The sequence below is a fragment of the Rhineura floridana genome, chromosome 1 (genome assembly GCF_030035675.1).
Source record: "Rhineura floridana isolate rRhiFlo1 chromosome 1, rRhiFlo1.hap2, whole genome shotgun sequence".
Classification (NCBI taxonomy): domain Eukaryota; kingdom Metazoa; phylum Chordata; class Lepidosauria; order Squamata; family Rhineuridae; genus Rhineura; species Rhineura floridana.
In genome coordinates, this window is record NC_084480.1 from 255,813,280 (window position 1) to 255,833,350 (window position 20,071).

General features: G+C 41.1%; 1 long non-coding RNA gene across 1 annotated transcript in view; it reads left to right on the forward strand.

Annotated features, from left to right (window-relative positions):
- The window catches only part of LOC133372125 (uncharacterized), a 61,975-nt gene extending 44,015 nt beyond the window's left edge, over positions 1-17,960 (forward strand). The window contains exons 3-4 of the long non-coding RNA XR_009759458.1: positions 5,932-5,981; positions 17,786-17,960. This is a non-coding gene — a long non-coding RNA (uncharacterized LOC133372125). The remainder of the gene's footprint in view (positions 1-5,931; positions 5,982-17,785) is intronic.
- Positions 17,961-20,071: the final 2,111 nt, after the last annotated feature.

Below are 20,071 nucleotides of genomic sequence, written 5' to 3' on the forward strand. Positions count from 1 at the left end.
GACAGTCATGGCTTCCCCCAAAGAATCCTGGGAAGTGTAGTTTGTGAAGGGTGCTGAGAGGAGACTCCTGTTCCTCTGACAGAGCTCCAGTGGCCAGACTGGTTTCACAGTCAGCCACTCTAATTGAAGATCTGTGAGGGGAACAGGGTGTCTCCTAGCAACTCTCAGAGACCTTCACTAACTGAAAAGCAATGATACTGAAAAGCAATGATACTGTTCACAATGTTTACCTTTTGGAAAGGAAAGGGGCTTTCCCTCTGCCCAGTGACCACCCACCCAATCTCCTCCCCTCTCTGCCCCTCCCCTGGGTCAGTGTTAGACTACAATGTGGGAGACTAGGGTTCAAATCCCCACACAGCCATGAAGCTCACTAGGTGACCTTGGGCCAGTCACTGCCTCTCAGCCACAGAGGAAGGCAATGGTAAACCCCCTCTGAATACCGTTTCCCATGAAAACCCTATTCATAGGGTCACAATAAGTTGGGATCAACTTGAAGGCAGTCCATTTCCATTTTCAAACATTATTGCACAGAAATAAATCCCATTGAACTCAAAAAGTATGCAAATGATCAAACCCACCCTCCCTTCTCCTCCCTCCTATCCCCTCCCTATTGCCCCTTCCCTCCCCCTTCCTTTGCCCCTCCCTCCCCATCCCCATACCCCTCTTCCCCTTCCCTCTCCTCCCCTTCCTCCTCCCCATGGTCAGTTTTACCTAACTTAAGCATGATTGCATGGGAGTAAATACCATTGAGAGGGAGGAGAGCTTTGCGGATACCATGGACTGCAAAATAGACAAATAAGGTTATCATACTTTGGACACATAATGAGAAGACATGATTCACTAGAAAAGACCATAATGCTGGGGAAAAAACAGCAGGGAGTAGAAAAAGAGGAAGGCCAAACAAGAGATGGATTGATTCCATAAAGGAAGCCACAGACCTGAACTTACAAGATCTGAACAGGATGGTTCATGACAGATGCTACCTATCCAAACCATGATTTCATAGGAGTAAATCCCATTGAACTCAATAAGCATGCAAATGACCAGACCTGCCTTTCCCCTCCTTCCCTTCTCCTCCCCTGCCCACTCTAGCCCTCCCTCCTTCCCCACTGGTCAGTTTTACCTATCCTAGGCATGATTGCATGGGAGTAAATCCCACTGAACTCAATAAAACTGCAAATGATCAAACCTGTCCTCCTCCCCATCTCCTGCCTGCTCTCATCCCCCTCCTCCCCTCTGCCATTCCTCCCCTCCCTTCACCTCCCCCTCCCCCTCCCCTCTTCATCCCCTGTGGTCAGTTTTACCTATCCTAAACATGATTGCATGGGAGTAAATCCCATTGAACTCAATAAACATGCAAATGATTAAACCTGTCCTCTTCCCCTCCCCCCTGCCTGCTCTCATCCCCCTCCTCCCATCTGCCATTCCTTCCCTCCCTCCTCCTCCCCTCCCTCCTCCTCCCTCTCCCCTCCCCCTCCCCTCCTCATCCCCAGTAGTCAGTTTCACCTATTCTAAGCATGATTGCAGGGGGGGGGGTTAAATCCCACTAAACTCAATAAGCATGCAGATGATCAATCCATTCTCAGCAAACATGCATAGGATCCCATTTCTTACCTCCCAGATTAAAAAGCAGAGAAATTCACTAACAGGCAAAAAACCTTACAGTTTAAGAATGTACCTATAGCCCACAGAGATTTCTACCAAACTTTAAAAAGCAGGGAAATTGGGCAGCTATAGTGAATGCACCAGGGGAGCAGGAGACCTGACCTCCTCTCTGAGACATTGTACTGCCCTACAAATTTGTCAAAATACAAACACAATTTGGGTTGGTCTTTCACAGTCCAATCCACTTGCTGTGTAGCTTGGAAGAGTTTGGTCACATGTGCCTCTGAGCATATATATGTTGAGTGGTGGCAACACTTGCAATCAGCCCAAATAACTGAAACAAGACATGTGCTGTGCTTATCTCATTATAGCAGGAAGGAAGCAAAATTTTTAGGACAGTTCATATAGTCCAGATGGTCACTTTAAATATGTCTGATTTACTTTGCAATTTTAGTGAAGTTTCCTATAGGAAATTATTCCCTTTTGCTTCTGTTTCTGTGAATATGTGAAGCACAGCAACACTTTGCAACACTAAAAAAAAGCTCCAAAAACAATTGTGGAATAATGGCACTGACTGTTCTGCAGAATAGTCTCCAGTGAACCTTAGGAGTGTCTCAATTTGCACAAGATAAAACAGGGGGAGGTGAAATATATTCTAGCAAAATGCTAGGTGTGCTCTGCGTTTTTAATTGACGGTGCCCACCTTGCCTTAAATGAAGTGGCTTAAACATAGCAGGCTGAAAACATGCAACCTCTTTTTCCCAACAGCTAGAGTCATTGCTGAAGTAGCAACATATTGGAATCAGTCTGTTTTTACATCAAACTGCAGTTTCAGATCCAACTGTTAATGCACCCAAAATAAAAACAGAACATAACCTCCAATTTGAAACACAAAAGGCTATCTTCACCATCGTATGGCATTGACCAATAAAAAGGCTTTGAAATTAATAAAAATAAATTTGACAGATTTCTAGGATGAATAATGAGGGAAATAAAATTTTCTAGTTTAAATTCTCTGTAGAAACAGTAGTAACACAGGAAAGAAGCAAAGTAAGAAGAACACCAAAATGCTTCTAGCAAATCCCTTGACACAAAGAGATGGGCTTAAACAACGTAGGATTCTAGTCTAGAACATCTTTGCCAAGCTCTTTACTCCTGTCCCAATTTCCACTTCCTTTCCACCTCCCAAGCTTCATCTCAGCCGACAACGCCACAGCCTAAGGAAGGTTCCTCCCCTCCCCTTAAGCAGGAGGGTATGTGACTTATCATCTCTGTGCCTCATTTACAATGAGACTTAGCAGCTGCTTCACAACCATGTGATACATGGAGCTTTGTATAACAGTTCACTTGAAGGTCTTTGCACAGTTCAGGCATGTCAGCTGAGTAACTTCAAGCAGTGCAGGGACTTGTAATTAGACGGCCCTGAGGCTGCTATCTTTTCTGAGGAGGCTTTGTTTCCTGTTGATTATCCAATTGGCATCCTGTTTCCCGAGAACCTCTATCAGAATGCTCTAATGTAGGGCTAGGGAGGTGGGGGAGCCAAAAGTATGTAAGGAACTGAAAACAGGTATGAACGCTCAAGCCTAGACAAGAGGGCTTGTTAGTCACTTTGACAGAGAACGTGCAGCACCTTGCCTCTTTGTTAAGAGAGCGCAGCAGGGAAACAGTTATAGCCCAACTGCATCATCCCAAAGATTTGGTCCAAAACAAATACGTCCACCAGGTCTGCCATTAATGATTTCCCTCCCATCAGTTGAGCACATTAAGTGTCAATGCTTATGGGCAGGATGTCTATATAATCCTGATGCCAGTATAGTGTAGGAGGAACAGACTGCAAAGATTTATTCCTCATCTAGCAATCTTTTTCTGCCATGGTGAAGCCCAGAAATGAAATGAAAGTTAAGGCAATATATCAGTAAATGAGGGGCATTTAAAAAGAAAACAAAACCTGAAACTTAAAAGCAATCACTGCCACTTCTATCTTTTATAGTAAAATTGCTACTATAGTAAAATTTCAACCCTGAAAAGCCTTGAAAAGAACTTCCTTAAGATGAGGGACCCCACCAGACTGATTTTATTTTTGCAGGTGTTTTCTGCAGCATGTCATTGATGCATTAATAGTGCATTAGTGGATTTGTACTGAACCATCCATACATCATTCCGCTTTATTAGTTGCTCTGTAATGCTTACCCAGTGCTCTCATATTATTATAGCCTGGATGGGCACATTTTCACTACAGTGCAACCAAAGTGGGACAAACAAAAAAGAACAGCCAACAACAAAACAAAACAAACACCCCCTGAACATTTGTGGTTTAGGACATGCACCAATTAGAAATGAAGGAGGATGTCCATCCTGAACCTTTCGCAGGCATAAACAGTGTTGAAAGTGGAATTGCATATAACTGCCGTTAATGCAATCATGAGCACAAATAATCATGAATGCACAACAAAAGGGACATCTGGAGGGGCTCTAGTGATATCACCAGCACCAGGAGTACAGTCATCTGGGTGCCCAGGGGTCTTAGATCTCTTTGTTGTGAGCTAAATCCCAGCAGGTTCCCTATGTCTCCAGCGTCCTACAAGCCAATCAGCATGAAAGGGAAGTGTGTTGGCCACTGAGACAAGATCCAGTGAGTGTCAATTGCAAGCAAGTCTTTATTAGTTCCTACTTCAAAAAACCAAGACAAGTTGTAGAGAGTGAGAATCCTATAATTGCAGAAGAAGAGACAGTGAATCCTGATGATAACATCCTATCTACATCATCAAGCAGTTTGGTAGTGGCAGGAGATAAACGTGGAGACACTGAATTCAGCAATTCAAGCAATATATCTGAGTGTGAGAAATGACAGTCAAATGGTGACAGTGAGAAGCAGAAAGCAGTTTTCAAGCCTGGCCAGATTATTCTATAATCTTAGAAGGTGGTGTAATCTTAGAAGGGGCAGTAGCTATGACTATCGTGAAGGTACCCTGCACTTCTGAATTTGCCACTATACTACTTATCAGCAAGAGCCAATGTGGACTATGACGTGGGAGCCCAGGGTTTGAATCCCCACATAGCCATGAAGCTCACTGGGTGACCTTGGGCCAGTCCGCATATATTTTTAGTATGTGCTGAGGTTACTTAGGTGAGAGAAATGCTCTTTCTTTACTATTGGTCCTTTACCTTGAAATAAATAGCTTCTGAGCCCACATGGAATTATTTCTCCCCCTCTGTACTATGTCTTCCTCCAGTTTTGCACCTCCAGGTTCTTGAATTAGTAATGGGTTGTAGCATTGGGCTTGGAACTCTCGTGTAATCTTTTGAGTCTGCTGCCATTTGTTTATAAACATGAGCATCCTGGATCTTAGCTCATTGTACTGTCACATGGCCAACTTTGCTTTCAGATGCTGGATTTTAATGAAATTCTATCTACACTTGCTTTTCTTAGCATCAGAAGCGTTGTGAAACGGTGGTTGCAGTACAAAGCCCTCACCTTCCTAACTGCATGGTTTTTTTTACAAACTGGACATCATTTTAAAAAGTGAAAATGACTCCTGTTGATGCCTTTGACATTAATGGCACATGGAAGCAGGTTGGACCCCTTATGCTTTCCATTGGCTTTCTCAACAGGCACCAATAAAATTGTGCAACTTTATAGCTCAGTTTCTTATGGACAACTTTGTCTCATCATTTCAATACTTAAAGTTTACTTGAATCCCTTTCTCTTCTCATCAACAAAGCATTACACTGAATTACAGCTTTGTTACTTAAGGGGAGTTGTGTGATTGAGGTATATTTTTCAGGGGGCCTGTTGGCTAAGTGGATGAGGTATTAATATGAGAAAGTATAAACAAAGCTTGCTTTTCTAAACTGCAACAGAGTGATGGGCTCAATTTGTTTCTCTACTGCCATCTTGAAAACTAAACTCCAGCATCCAAATTAAACAGGAGATGTAAATACTAGCCAGATGTTCCCTGGTGTTTGAACCTGGTCTGCTGTGTTAGTTCTATTAAATGGGTACATTCTGCAGGCAACATAATGCACTCTGTTTTGCTTTCCAGTTCTGGGCTAATGGCTTCTAGCATATGATTATGATCTCATCCAATCATGTAAGTGTCATGAGATGCTTTTCAGCTTAGCTAGAGAGCCAGATGTCAAGCAGCTTAGGTGAGGGTGGGCCGTTTGTCCAACTGTCTTAAAGTGGGCACTGAACATTCAGTTTCTGTAGGAAGTGCTATCTGAGGCTCAGGCTCACCTTGCCAAACAAAATAGAACACTGACCACATACTCAGACATGCTAAAGCTCCCTGACAAAGAAAAACAGAACACTTCTTTTCTCTATAGGTGATGCAGTAACTACCTGCTGCAAGGAGAAGCCCCACTGAGGAATGATAGTAAGTACATTAATTTAGGATGCTGCCTTATACCAAGTCAAAACTTTACTCCACCTAGGGTAGAAACACACTCACTGTTCTGCTGGTTCCAGTCTTCTGAAAACAGAGGCACGTGATGCTAGTCAAACCCTGCCCTTTGTTACTGTAAAACCTGGTGGGATCAGCTTGAGTCCAATTTTTTAAAACAGTTTCAAGCAGATTTTGCAACTGATCTGCAGATCAACCTGTTCCCCTTCCAGTTGTGGCTAATGGAAATGCTTTGCTGTAGGCAACTACTGTATTCACAGTCCTAGAGTTGCCTCCAGACTTTCAACATTTTGTGGATGAGATTTGGGCACCTATGGGAAATTTATGTTTGCACAATTAAAGCGGATGAAAGCAGTCTGTAAAAAGCACTTTTTAAAAAAAGGATATTTTGCAATTAAGAAAGTGATGGGGAAATGCATTGAAAGGTGTAGGATAAATGAATATTAATGGGAAGGGGTATAAACACCGTGCAAGCAAATCAGAGTGAATGCTTGTGTGGTAGGAGCATGACGTCCCCCCCCCCCCAGCAACAGGAATAACAGAGCTAGAAACAGGTTTAAGGGTGAAGTAGGGCCACAACTGTATTGATTAGAGCAAGTAAAGCAGAGCTGGCATGTCAGTAGGGCAAGGATCTGTTTCATTCTGGCAGCCCTTGCTGCAGGAATGCTGAGTCAAGCAGTTGGGAACTACCTTGGGAGTTGGCCCACAATAAACCCATGAACACAAGGCACCTATGGTCCTGCTGACCAACCAGTGGGAGGGGTTATGTGCTGGATGATGCAACGCCCCTCCTGAGCCAGGGGCATGGCCATTGTGTACCCCATTGAACCCCTTATGGCGGGTCCCCCTTATGATTGATCCTGCCCAATGCCATTTCTGCCTAAAGCTGTGACAGAGGTGAATGAAGACCTAACAACTGCATAGTGAACCATTAAGGGATAGGTGAAAAAATGTGCTCAGTAGTGGGGCCAGGTTTGTTGAGAGGAAAAATTCCTATCCGGTCCCGTCAACCAGCAACCCAGTGAAACACAGTGCAGTGACGCTCAGTGACTCAGTGACTGAGGGAGGGTGAGGGTGAGCTGCACTTGAAGAAAGAGGCTGGTGCTCAGTAGGCTGGGGCCTTTTAAAGGTACAGGTCTGGCTCCACCCCTTGGATGCTCTTGTGAGACTGCCCAGGATTATGGGTAATCCTGTGAGAGCTGAGCATGGGCAGGAGGATGCATGCTCTACCCCATAATTGGCACCCCAAGCCAAAGCCTGAGGCTTGGCTTACCTTGTTGTCATATAATCTTCCTGAAAGTGAATCAGGACAATTGTCAGTAAAGGCCAGAATTAGATACAGGACACCTCCAAACTGGTGTTTAATTGTGGGTGTATTATGCAACATTTTCTTGACAAAATAATAGTGCATTAATGATGGATTTATTCTGCTTTTTAGTTCTGCAATCCTTCCCCAGTATTACCACATTATTGCTGTCCATAAGGGATATAGCACAACAAAAGCAGGACAATCCCTGCTCCCCAGAACATTTTGGAGTGAAGAGTTGTTTTTTCAGCAAGTACTGATGGAAATGAAGCAGTATGGCCTCCCCAAAGCTTTTGCAGGCACAGATAGAATAGAAAGTGAGATTGTGTATGACTGCCATGACTCCTTTTGCCTCAGATGGGGTAGCTTGGTTTGTCTTAATAGCTAAGCGAGATTTTGTGAAGAAGGACACTGTGAGCACAGACTGGTCTCATACACACCTCTTTGAGAAATGTACTCTTTGGAGATCAATTAAATATATCCTGTGGAGATTGATGAAACAGCCTAGTACATGAAGTAGTCTCAATCAAAATGCATTTTTAGGAAATGCTGTAGACGCACAGCAGTAGGGATAGCTTCTGCAACCTTTCAATCCATCATATAGAAAGGCTTCTATACTCTCGTAATACATGTAGGACTTTCCTGTTAATAGCCTACCTATATAATTATTTACTGCTAATATAACAATGGTTTTTAATACTACTACTGTTAGCACAGAGTTTGCCAGTTCTAAAATACATCCACTTACATCTATAGCTTACTACTATCACCTAAGCATTATGATGACTTTTAAGTGTAGCATTACATTCATATAAATACTTCACAATGGAATGTTAAGCCTATAGGAATAGGGGGAATTATATTTAAATGTTTAAGATGTTTAAGATCTTAAAAGTTTAAGATGTTTAGGATCAATTGCATAAATGCAACTAAAGGTGATTTTTGTGCACTTTACAGTATGATCAAGCTACTTGGAACTGTGTGTATTTCTGTTTTTAACCTCTATGAAAAAAATGTCATGCACTTTGTTAGTACTGCCATGTATGGACCGCTGGTTATATCATTGCCAATATTTGATTTGCGCTGGAAATATTTAGCATATCTGATTCTGGTGTATACATTTTAACTGATTGATACCAACTGATATGTTTTAATGATTGTTTATAATGAATTTAAAATGTTATATCCATAGTATCATAACTGATTTATTGGATTGTCATATTATGTTTTGAAATGAATTGGCATTTAGACTATTATGTTGTATTGATTTATAATTTTTGTTTCATGTTGTGAGCTGCTTTGGGCACATTTATGTGGGAAAGTGGCATAAAATAAACAAATAAATAAGAAGGCGAAATTGATAGTAGCCAAATGAAAATGATGCAATCCATTCTTGCTGGTTCATACAAAGTTTCATTGATTGTTATACACTACTGACTGGTTTGAGTGAATAGCCAAAATTTAGGATTTTAAAAGCAGAAATTATCCATTTACCTCTTATTTATTTATTTATTGCACTTGTATACCGCCCCATAGCCGAAGCTCTCTGGGCGGATTACAGCAATCAAAAACATTAAAACAAATATACAATTTAAAACACAATTTTAAAATTTAAAACAATATAAAAACAATTTAAAATTCAGTTATAATGAAGTTGTCAAAATTTATACAGATCTCCAATATATATATACATCTTTGTGTCAACAATGAAGTGGGTTAAACATTTTTTGCACCATCTAAGTGTGCACTGGAGTTTGCACAGGAAGTGGAGAGAGAAAGTATATCAGGGATACCTCACCATAAGGAGACTCCTGCCATTTCTTTTTATGACATAGAATTAATGGTTGGAATACCACTAATATAAACACCATTCAACATAGTCTTTCTGTTTTGTGGTCATTGCTTCCCACAACTTTTATCTCACAATAAAGCATGGAATCAGAATCCTTTATGGGTGTTTGTCATCAGGTTGCACCTTTGGAATAACCATAATAATTACTATTTATAAAGTGGTTGTTTCATTTTCTATATCAATGCTGTTCATCTACTTCTGGAAATGCATCATAATCCTTAATGTTGCTATGGTTAAGGAACCAACACAACACATTTATCTCAACTGATTATACACCAAAACAACAGTGCAGAAAATCAAAAGAAATATACACTGTGCACTGTGTTGTTGTCACATAACAATTAAATAAGTCACATAAAATGAATTGTTGGTCTCATTCATAACAGTAACTTGCAGGCATGTTTAAAAGACTGATTTGTTGTTGTTGTTATGTGCCTCCATGTTGACTGCGACTTATGGCGACCCTATGAATCAGTGACCTCCAAGAGCATCTGTCACGAACCACCCTGTTCACATCTTGTAAGTTCAGGTTTGTGGCTTCCTTTATGGAATCAATCCATCTCTTGTTTGGCCTTCCTCTTTTTCTACTCCCTTCTGTTTTTCCCAGCATTATTGTCTTTTCTAGTGAATCATGTCTTCTCATGATGTGTCCAAAGTATGATAACCTCAGTTTCATCATTTTAGCTTCTAGTGATAGTTCTGGTTTAATTTGTTCTAACACCCAATTATTTGTCTTTTTCGCAGTCCATGGTATCCGCAAAGCTCTCCTCCAACACCACATTTCAAATGAGTTGATTTTTCTCTTATCTGCTTTTTTCACTGTCCAACTTTCACATCCATACATAGAGATTGGAAATACCATGGTCTGAACGATCCTGACTTTGGTGTTCAGTGATACATCTTTGCATTTGAGGACCTTTTCTAGTTCTCTCACAGCTGCCCTACCCAGTGCTAGCCTTCTTTTGATTTCTTAACTATTGTCTCCATTTTGGTTAATGACTGTGCTGAGGTATTGATAATCCTTGACAAGTTCAATGTCCTCATTGTCAACTTTAAAAGGTAAAGGTAAAGGTGTCCCTACACTTATAGTGCGAGTCGTTTCCGACTCTTAGGGTGATGTCTTGCGACGTTTTCTAGGCAGACCATATATATGGGGTGGGATTGCCAGTTCCTTCCCCAGCCTTTCTTTACCCCCCAGTGCTGGGTACTCATTTTACCAACCACAGATGGATGGAAGAGTGGACCTTGACCCCTTTTACTGGAGATTCAACTTCCTCCTTCCGCTGGAATCGAACTCCGGCCGTGAGCAGAACTTCGGCTGCGTTACCGCCGCTTACCACTCTGCGCCACGGAGGGTCTACTTTAAAGTTACATAAATCTTCTGTTGTCATTACTTTAGTCTTTTTGACGTTCAGCTGTAGTCCTGCTTTTGTGCTTTCCTCTTTAACTTTCATCAGCATTTGTTGCAAATCATTACTGGTTTCTGCTAGTAGTATGGTACTGTCTGCATATCTTAAATTATTGATATTTCTCCCTCCAATTTTCACACCTCCTTCATCTTGGTCCAATCCTGCTTTCCGTATGATATGTTCTGCGTATAGATTAAATAAAGAGGGTGATAAAATACACCCCTGTCTCACACCCTTTCTGATGGGGAACCAGTCAGTTTCTTGATATTCCGTCCTTACAGTAGCCTCTTGTCCAGAGTATAGGTTGCGCATCAGGACAATCAGATGCTGTGGCACCCCCATTTCTTTTAAAGCATTCCATAGTTCTTTTATACATATATTTTTCTCTTTTAAGGCTCTAGTGTGTGAAAAGTAATCACCCATGTGATGGTGTTCAGAAAAAGCACCCAATCAAATGTCTTGCTGAATCATGTTTCAAGTGATGGAGCTTTACCACAAGCAATGCATTCATTAGCAGAATGCCCTAATTTATTGCCTAGTAACATAGTGTGTCAAAAAGTTGTGTGAAACATGGAAAGTGTCTATTCCCTCCCAATAACTACTGAATACTTGGCCTGCACTCTTATCATCTGCTTTGAGTTACCCTAATGTGTATTTAAACCAGGTCTATTGAAGTTACTTTAAATTTATCATGCCCCTCAGCATTTGGCAGAGAAAAACAGGTATAGTTGTTTATGTTAAATGGACAGAGCGTTCAAAATATGACAGTGAGCAACTCAAATGAATGTTTAGCTTCCATGGATCTTTGTTGAGATGCTGCCATCAAAGATATTTTGGAATTAATACATTCAAATATACATTTCTCTACAATCCAGGAAGCACATTTGCATTTAGAAATCATAATTTTGTGATTTTGATAGTCATGAACTTGATTTCTTTTGATGCTAGATAACTAGTGACAATTTCAGCTGTAATACACATTAATATTAATTGTGACATCCAGTTCCCACATAAGGACAGCACAATGGCAAGAGAATGACAGTATTAGGAATAAATTTGGTAGATACTACAAACCTGTGCACACGATGAGAAAAATAAGAACCTCACCTGTTAAGAAGGTATAAGCAGAAGGTAATTATACACCTGTATCAGTATAACCAAGGAATCTTCTGCTCAGGAACCTCTTGTAGCTCACTACATGGGGAAGCTGATTGAAGATCCAAAGGCATCTGGTTCTAGTGCCAGTGGCTTTCTAACAACTTTCAAGGTTCAACATGCTTTCATTTTCTGTAACTGGTTTCAGTAAAGGTTTTGTTTACAGTTTGTTGCAAATCTGAGTTCTGAAGACTGAACAACTTTATGCTTCAAGATTTTGACCTACCATTGGAATCCTCCAATGAAAACAGCACTAAATATAGTCAACACAGGCTGGTACTGTCTCCTGGTAGTTACCCTGCAGGCACTGGAAATGGAGCCCAGAAAACAATTTGTTTATTATAAGCAGGTCAGTTCCTCTAGGGGACTCATGGAGTCATGCAGTGAGACAGAACAATCAGAGTACTGAAATGGTGGATAATTTTATTTGTTCCACTTGTTGGTCACAGTGGCATCATGCTGGCCAATTATTCTTAAATCAGCAGGTTTCAGAGGTTAAGGCCTCCCCATGGATTGCAACACTGTAGGCAAACTAGCTAGGCCAGACAAAAATGTTCAAGCTGGGAGACACTGGGCATCTTCTCCCTTGGAGACCTCCTGTTCTGTCTGTATCCAAGACATACATGGGATACAATAGGCATGTTTCTTGCATGCAGACACCTTAAGTGCAGCGAATGGAGAAAAGCCACCAGCAAATAAAGACAGTGTGTTAATGAAGGAGATAAACAGTGAACCCTGAAAAATGGAGTCCTGAAATCTTGGTTGAGTTTAATTGAAATATCAGATAATTCCTTGTACCCAGGAACCTATTGCAAATGGCAGGGGCTTTTTCAACATTCTCATATTTTGACTTCTTCATTAATCTATGTGTCCCTAAGGACAGAGAAATATATACAGAGGATAAAGACTTGGAATTCATGCCTCCTTTTTTCACCATCAGTATCAAGGAAAGTACTTTTAGCCTGCAACCCTATACCCACTTATCTGGGAGTAAGCCCTATTGAACTCAATAGGATTTACTTCTGAGTAGAAATGTACAGGATTGCACTGTTAAAGTAATAACATGGTATCATACCCTGGTAAAAATGAATTCTAAATAAAGAAATATCCTAACAAACATTGGAAAAGGAGAAACGAGTTTACATATTTGGTGGCCATGCTGCCCAAATGTAAACTGATACTGGGCAAGGATCCTTAGCTATATAAATGGACCTTATATAATCCATTACAGGTTTCACAATAAATTGAAACCACTTATCTTTCTGATGGATTAATTAGACCATTGTTCTTCAACCTTGGGTCCCCAGATGATGTTGGATTACACCTCCCATCATCCTTGGCCATTTGCTATGATGGCTGGGATGACCCAAGGTTGAAGAACAGTGACTTAGACCACATTCACACCATACATTTATCCCACTTTTATCCCACATTAATGGCTTCCCCCAAAGAATCCTGGGAAGTGTAGTTTGTGAAGGGTGTTGCAAGTTGTTAGGAGACCCCACTTCCCCTCAAAGAGTTTTAATTCCCAGAGTTCCCCGGGAGGACAGATGGATAGTTAAACCACTCAAGAACAGTAGTGGAACCTGCGGTGGCTGGTGCTCACTAGACCTGGTTGGGCTGCCATGGGAGTGTGGCCAACGAGGTCATAGGTGAGTGGCAAAGTTTTGGTTTTCTTCCCATCCTCCCTTGCAAACATACTGTGGATACTTAATCATTCTAGTTTTGCATATGGCACCAAACTAAACTGTAAAGTGTCTTGCTTGGGTTCAGAAAGGATTCTGGCTGCTGTCGCAGCAGTATCATGGATAATAATTATTGCCTAAAGATCTCCCGTTTCTTTTTTTTTTCCAATTAATTTTTATTCAAATTTTCAAAACCAAAACAATACAAAAAGAAAAAAACACAAATCAATAACTAATACAATAAAAAAAGAAGAGAAAAAAATATAGAAATATTGACTTCCGATTTGTCATAGTTCAGCTATAAATCTATAATATATAACAAACCTATCTCTTAATAGATTATAAAATCACCTTCCTCCAGCGGTTATCTTAATTGGTTTCAAATCTCATTAACATCATATCATTTTAATCTTCCACAAAAAGTCAAAGAGAAGTTTCCAATCCTTGAGATATATGTCAATCAATTCTTTTTTTTTCTAAATAAACATGTCAATTAATCCAACGCATCAAGTCTACTAAGTCCAGTAATTTCAAATCGCTCTTCTGTCTTTATCCGTATTAGGTCCATCTTCCATCTTCCATCTCCACGCATCCAAAAATCTTGCTGTCATAGTCATATAATAAAAGTCTGATAGGAATTTCCTCCATCACAGATATTTTCTTGCCATCAAATCCAAACATATCACTGAAGTATTGCTGCAAAGCCGCATCTCTGTTCCTCTTTTCCACATGATACACTAGTACATCTCTTGAAGATTTTTCCATTGACACAAAACAGGGATTAATTCTGTTAACTTTCTCCATTTCAAGTTTCATCAAATCCTTCCAGTCCAGGAATTTTTTTGAACCGATAATATCTTTATCTCCAATCTCTTCAATTCCTTCAGGGACAGCGCTGAGTTCCAAACTGTAATATTTGTCTCCAGGATCCGTCAGAGCCAGGAAATCCAAATCTTTTTTCATGTCCATATTTAATCCAATCTCCAAAGTTTGAACCTTGCCTTTAATTTCTCTTTCATCTTTTTTTGGTTTTCCAGATCTATCTTTATTCTCCTTTCTCATAGAATCCTGAATTTCTTTCAGCTCCTGTCTCATTTCGTGAAATTCAATTTTCCACGCTTGTCTATTGTTTCTCAGTTCTTGTTTTATTGACTTAATCTCATTCATTATTTTCTGAAACATGTCTAAAGATAAAGTCCCTTCTTGTACATCCATGATCTTCTTAATTGTCATTCTTAAAGCCAAAGGACCAAAACTCCTTCAATTTTCAATGTCCCAAGCAAAGAGCAGTTTATTTCTTTATCCAGTTACAAAGGAGTTAATCTTTCCAACCAACTGACGTCACACGCTAGACAGCCCTTATCTCTTATATGCCCAGAAGTGCAAAAACAGCTTTAGTTCACAGCGTCCAAATAACTAGTAGCAGAGAGAATGAGCAGATTTGTCAAAAAAAAAAAAAAGTAGATCAGGAAAAATAGTTCCATGCATATATTACACAAAAACCTTATAAATCAAAAAGATTCCAATCAGAAATCCCTCATCCGTTGTAATCTTTAAAATGCTATTTTCCATATCAGCTTTTTGCAATAAAAAAAAGATAGGCTATTTTTATTTTCTTCCCCCTTAGTTCCGTGAGTAAAGAAGGAAAGTCTTAACTCACCTAGGTTATCTTAATTGCTGTTACTTTGACAAATCTCTTTAGCTGTATAGATAAGAAAATGATAAGCATAGACAGGAGGATGCTTGCCTGTTTGTCCATTGTTCTTTAAAGAAAAAAAAATGGGTCACTTATTCAGCTGAGCTAGCATAGAAATCCTCGCTCCGTCTGGGCAGCTGGAAGCCTTTCTTTCGCAGACAATTCTGACGAATTCCAGACTCCAACTATCACGACAAAGCTATGTGGGAAATCTCACGTTTCTTCCTTATCCGGAAGAAATTATCCCCAGTCAGAAAAGACCCTTCTGACTGAATTAAAAGCTGAAAAAGTTTCATCTAAGACGGGAGCCCGTCTCAGAGCTGCACAGGCGGAGGGATCCTCCTGGGAAAGTCCCCAAGTTTCTTTTTTTAAAAATAAAACCAATCCTGCAAACTATCCGTAGCAGTCTTGATGTTCCATCCACATCTACTGTAGTCCCCAGTGAGGTGTCCAGTGCAACGTCTGCTGCAACTTCTTGGGAACGGTTTCAGTTGATGCGGCCTGACGTAGACAAGGTGCTTGCAATGATGCAGCCAGCAATGTTTCCTCTCGACCCTTGCCCTTCTTGGCTTATTAAAGCTTGCAGAGGTGGTTTGACTGAGTGGATCCAGGGTGTGGTCAACACATCATTGCAAGAGGGAGTGGTTCCAGCTGCCTTGAAAGAGGTGGCGATCTGACTGCTCCTGAAAAAGCCCACCCTGGACCCCTGTGACAATTACTGACTGGTTGCAAATACTCCCTTTTTAGGGAAGGTGATTGAGAGGGTTGTGGCACAGCAATTGAAAGTACTCTTGGATGAAACAGATTATCTTGACCCATTCCAGTCTTGGTTCAGGCCTGGTTACGGGACTGAATCGGCCTTGATCACCTTGATGGATGACCTTTATCGGGAGAAGGACAGAGGGAGTGTGGCCCTGTTACTCTTACTTGATCTCTCAGCGGCTTTTGTTACCATTGACCATGGTATCCTTTTGGGCTGACTTGATGAGATGGGTATTGGAGGCACTGTTTTACAGTGGTTCTGATCCTACCTCCAGGGTTCATTTCAGAGAATAGCATTGGGTGATTGTCTTTCGGCCCCCTGGCAGTTGTGCTGTGGGGTGCCACAGAGTACCATCTTGTTCCCCATGCTGTTTAACATCTATATGAGGCCCTTGGGAGAGGTCATCAGGAGATTTGGAGTGAGGTGTCAGCAGTATGCTGATGATACCCAGCTCTATTTCTCCATAACATCTGAATCAGGAGAGGCCATACAAGCCCTGGACCGCTGCCTGGACTCGGTGGTGGCCTGGATGAGGGCCAGTAAAATTGAGTCTGAATCCTAGCAAGACAGAGGTGCTGTGAGTTGGTGGTTCCCAAATTTAGATAATTGGTCAGTTGCCTGCTTTAGATGGGGTTGTACTCCCTCTGAAAGAACAGGTCCATAGTCTGGAGGTGCTCCTAGATCCATCTTTGTCACTAGAGGCCCAGGTGACCTCCGTGGCTAGGAGTGCCTTTTAACAGCTTTGACTGGTAAGTCAGCTGCAGCCATTTCTGGACCAGGATATCCTGACCACTGTTGTCCATGCACTGGTAATCTCCAGGCTGGATTACTGTAATGCGCTCTATGTGGGACTGTCCTTGAGGTTAGTCCGTAAGCTGCAGCTGGTGCAAAATGTGGCGGCGAGACTGCTGACTGGAGCAGGGTATCACCAACATGTCACCCTGCTGCTGAAAGAATTGCACTGGCTGCCCATTTGCTACCGGGCAAAGTTCAAGGTTCTAGTTTTGGTGTACAAAGCTCTACACAGCTTGGGGCCAGGATACCTGAAAGACTGTCTTATCCCTTATATACCCAGTCAATCACTGCACTCTGCAGGTGAGGGCCTCCTGCAGATACCATCTTATAAGAACATAAGAAGAGCCTGCTGGATCAGGCCAGTGGCCCATCTAGTCCAGCATCCTGTTCTCACAGTGGCCAACCAGGTGCCTGGGGGAAGCCCGCAAGCAGGACCCGAGTGCAAGAACACTTATCAGGAGGTCCGTTCTGCACAACATAGGAAATGGACCTTTAGTGTGGCGGCACTTACCCTGTAAACCTCCCTACCCTTAAATATTAGACAGGCGCCATCTCTGTTATCTTTTCCGTGCCTATTGAAGACCTTCCTTCCAACAAGCCTTTTAAGTTGAAACCTTATCCCAGTCTGCTTCTGTGTTGGAATTGCTTTTTAATATGCCTTTAAACCTTTTTTTAAAATGTTTGTCACCTTTAAAAAAAAGTATTCAAAGCTTTTAAAAAATGTTTTTAAAGTTGTTTTGTTTTAATGTATTTTAATGTCTGTTTTTATGATGTTTTAAAGTGCTTTTAGTGCTTTTGTTTGCCGCCCTGGGCTCCTGCTGGGAGGAAGGGCAGGATATAAATAAATAAATAAACTGTAAGTTCCTATCACTCAGAGAAAAAGATATGGCAGACGGGGAAAAACAAGAAGCCAAAATGTTAGAAAAAGGAGTCTTTCACAACACATGATCAGTTCTGAATACTATAACAGGGCATTCTACAGGTTCCTCCAGGATTCCACTGGTGTGGGGGTTCAGACATTCATACAAAGTATGTGTAAGTCTCTTGGTTTTTATAAAAGAAGAGATTTGCTTAACTCAAAATTCCTTCTCCTTTTGATCAAACACATTTACACAGGTTCCACCTCTCCACTCAAAGTGAAATTGGGGCTGGAAGTGTGCAACAACCCCACAAGTGCCCAGGATATCAGTGTTATCAACTACTCTCCTGCTCCCTTCTCTCCCAGTCCTCGTCATGAAAGACTCGGTTCTGGATTCAGAAAGAAAATAAACATCTGGTCTTCTACAAAGTACTCCTAAGCTTTTTGTTTTAATTGACATAATTATGATGTTCTTGCTCTTATCCCTATGGCGATTAATTATCATGTATAAACCCATATCAAATTTTCAGATACTTTAAATAAATAAAAATAAATAAATAAGGTCTAGTCCAGCCTAGTCCATTCTTGGGGCAGTTTGCCACCACAAATTTCTTATGCCTCCCACCCTAACAACTAAAAGGTCCAGTTCAGGTCCAGCCCATTTAAAAAAAACACAGATTCTCTCCATGCACACACATGCTTATGATGCCAGCCAAACATTGGGGGGCAGTTTTCCGTGAAGAATCTCCTCTTCCTCCCACAAGTACATAATGTGAATTAATAGGCCTTTCATTAACAACAGCCTAATTGCAGCTGTCTTTACAATGACAACATCCTCAACTATCTCCAGTAGCGGGTGGCATGGTAGAGCTCATCTGACCTCCAGTCAGTTACATTGCTGCTCCTTACTGGAAGGTACAGTGGAGGGGTATGGTGGCGCTCCCCCCATGCCATCTGCTACTGGCTACCTCCTATTAAGACATGGTTTGGCAAAATATTGAATTGCTTATAATGAAAAAAGTATTTGCTTGTATCATGATTTCAAGCATGATTTCTTAGGGAAATGGTTTCCATTTTTGGTATATGTCGAGATAAACACAAAAACACACAATGTCGCATTTCCAATAGGAACATAGGAAGCAGCCTTATACTGATTCAGACCATAGGTCCATCTAACTCAGTATTGTCCACACTGATTGGCAGCAGCTCACTAGGGTTTCAGGCAGGAATCTTTCCCAGGCCTACCTGGAGATGCTGGGGACTAAACCTGGGACCTTCTGCATGTAAGGCAGATGTTCTACCACTGAGCTATGGCCCCCACAATGAATTTGATCTCTGGTGATTCTGAAAAGATAGTATGTAAATGAAAATTGGTGGTTAAGTTTAAAATAAGTGCTTAATGTAATGTTGGTGAATGAAATGTTGATTAATGTTTTGCTGTTTTGGAACTGAAAAAATATTTAAATAAAGCATGTATCTATATCTATGAAGAGAGACAGATATATAGATACACACAGAGAGAGAGGAATGTTTCCTTTAACACGAGGATTGCCCACAAAGCAACTGAGCAGAGAAGGAAATATGAAATCCAAACATCCAGAGACAGAGAGGAGAAGGAGTGTGGAGGCAGCTGAAATAATTCCTTCAAGTTTCACCACTGATGAAATTCATACACAGACTTGCACTCAACTGGGAAAGGGCACAGGCAGAAAAGGAAATGGGATGTTTTAATTACTTGCTGTTGGAATTTTTGGAAACAGAGGAAGTTGTTCTCAGCCTATCTTTTAAAATTCACTCTGTGTGTGACATTCCAACCCTAATACACGTATAGTGCATACTTCCTGTCAAAAGCTGCTATGTGAGAGTGTTTCATTATCTGGAATATGCAAAGGAGAAGGAAGGCCAAGGCCTGAGTTACAAAGTTTCTAACCAATATTATGCCTGTTTGTGGTTCCTGGATAATGTTCACAGAGTTTTAGGAACAGGATATACATAGATTATGAAGATGAATAGCACTGCCATTAAGTCCAGACAGAATCTTGGGAACACGGAAACGATAAGCATTAATCTGTGATCTTCTAATATGGAAAAGTTTCAAAGGCAGGTCCCACATGGACCTAGTGGGGGATGCTTGCATCAGGATTAATGTTAGAACACTAATTTGGGTTAGTCTATTGCAGAATCATCCCAGATAATGAGGAGCTGTATTGGTCTGTTGTACAAGACTTCAATGTTTATATGTTGAACATTTCTGGTAGTATTATCCTCTCAACCAGCCCACCTGCCATTTTCCAGTAACCTTGGCACTCACAGGGCATTACGGGACTGGTGCCAGTGGATGATTTGCTCTGCAAAATGAAAGACAATTGAGCATGCACACACGCATACACACATCCACCCCTCATCAGTTGTGAGGTGAGCGCTTCTCCCAACAATTGCTATCCCTCACTCAAAAGGTAACTTAGACAATGCCATCAAAATGTATGTTTATGCTGGGACACAAATAATTAATTCTTGGGTCTTTGCAATGGTTCTTAAATCCT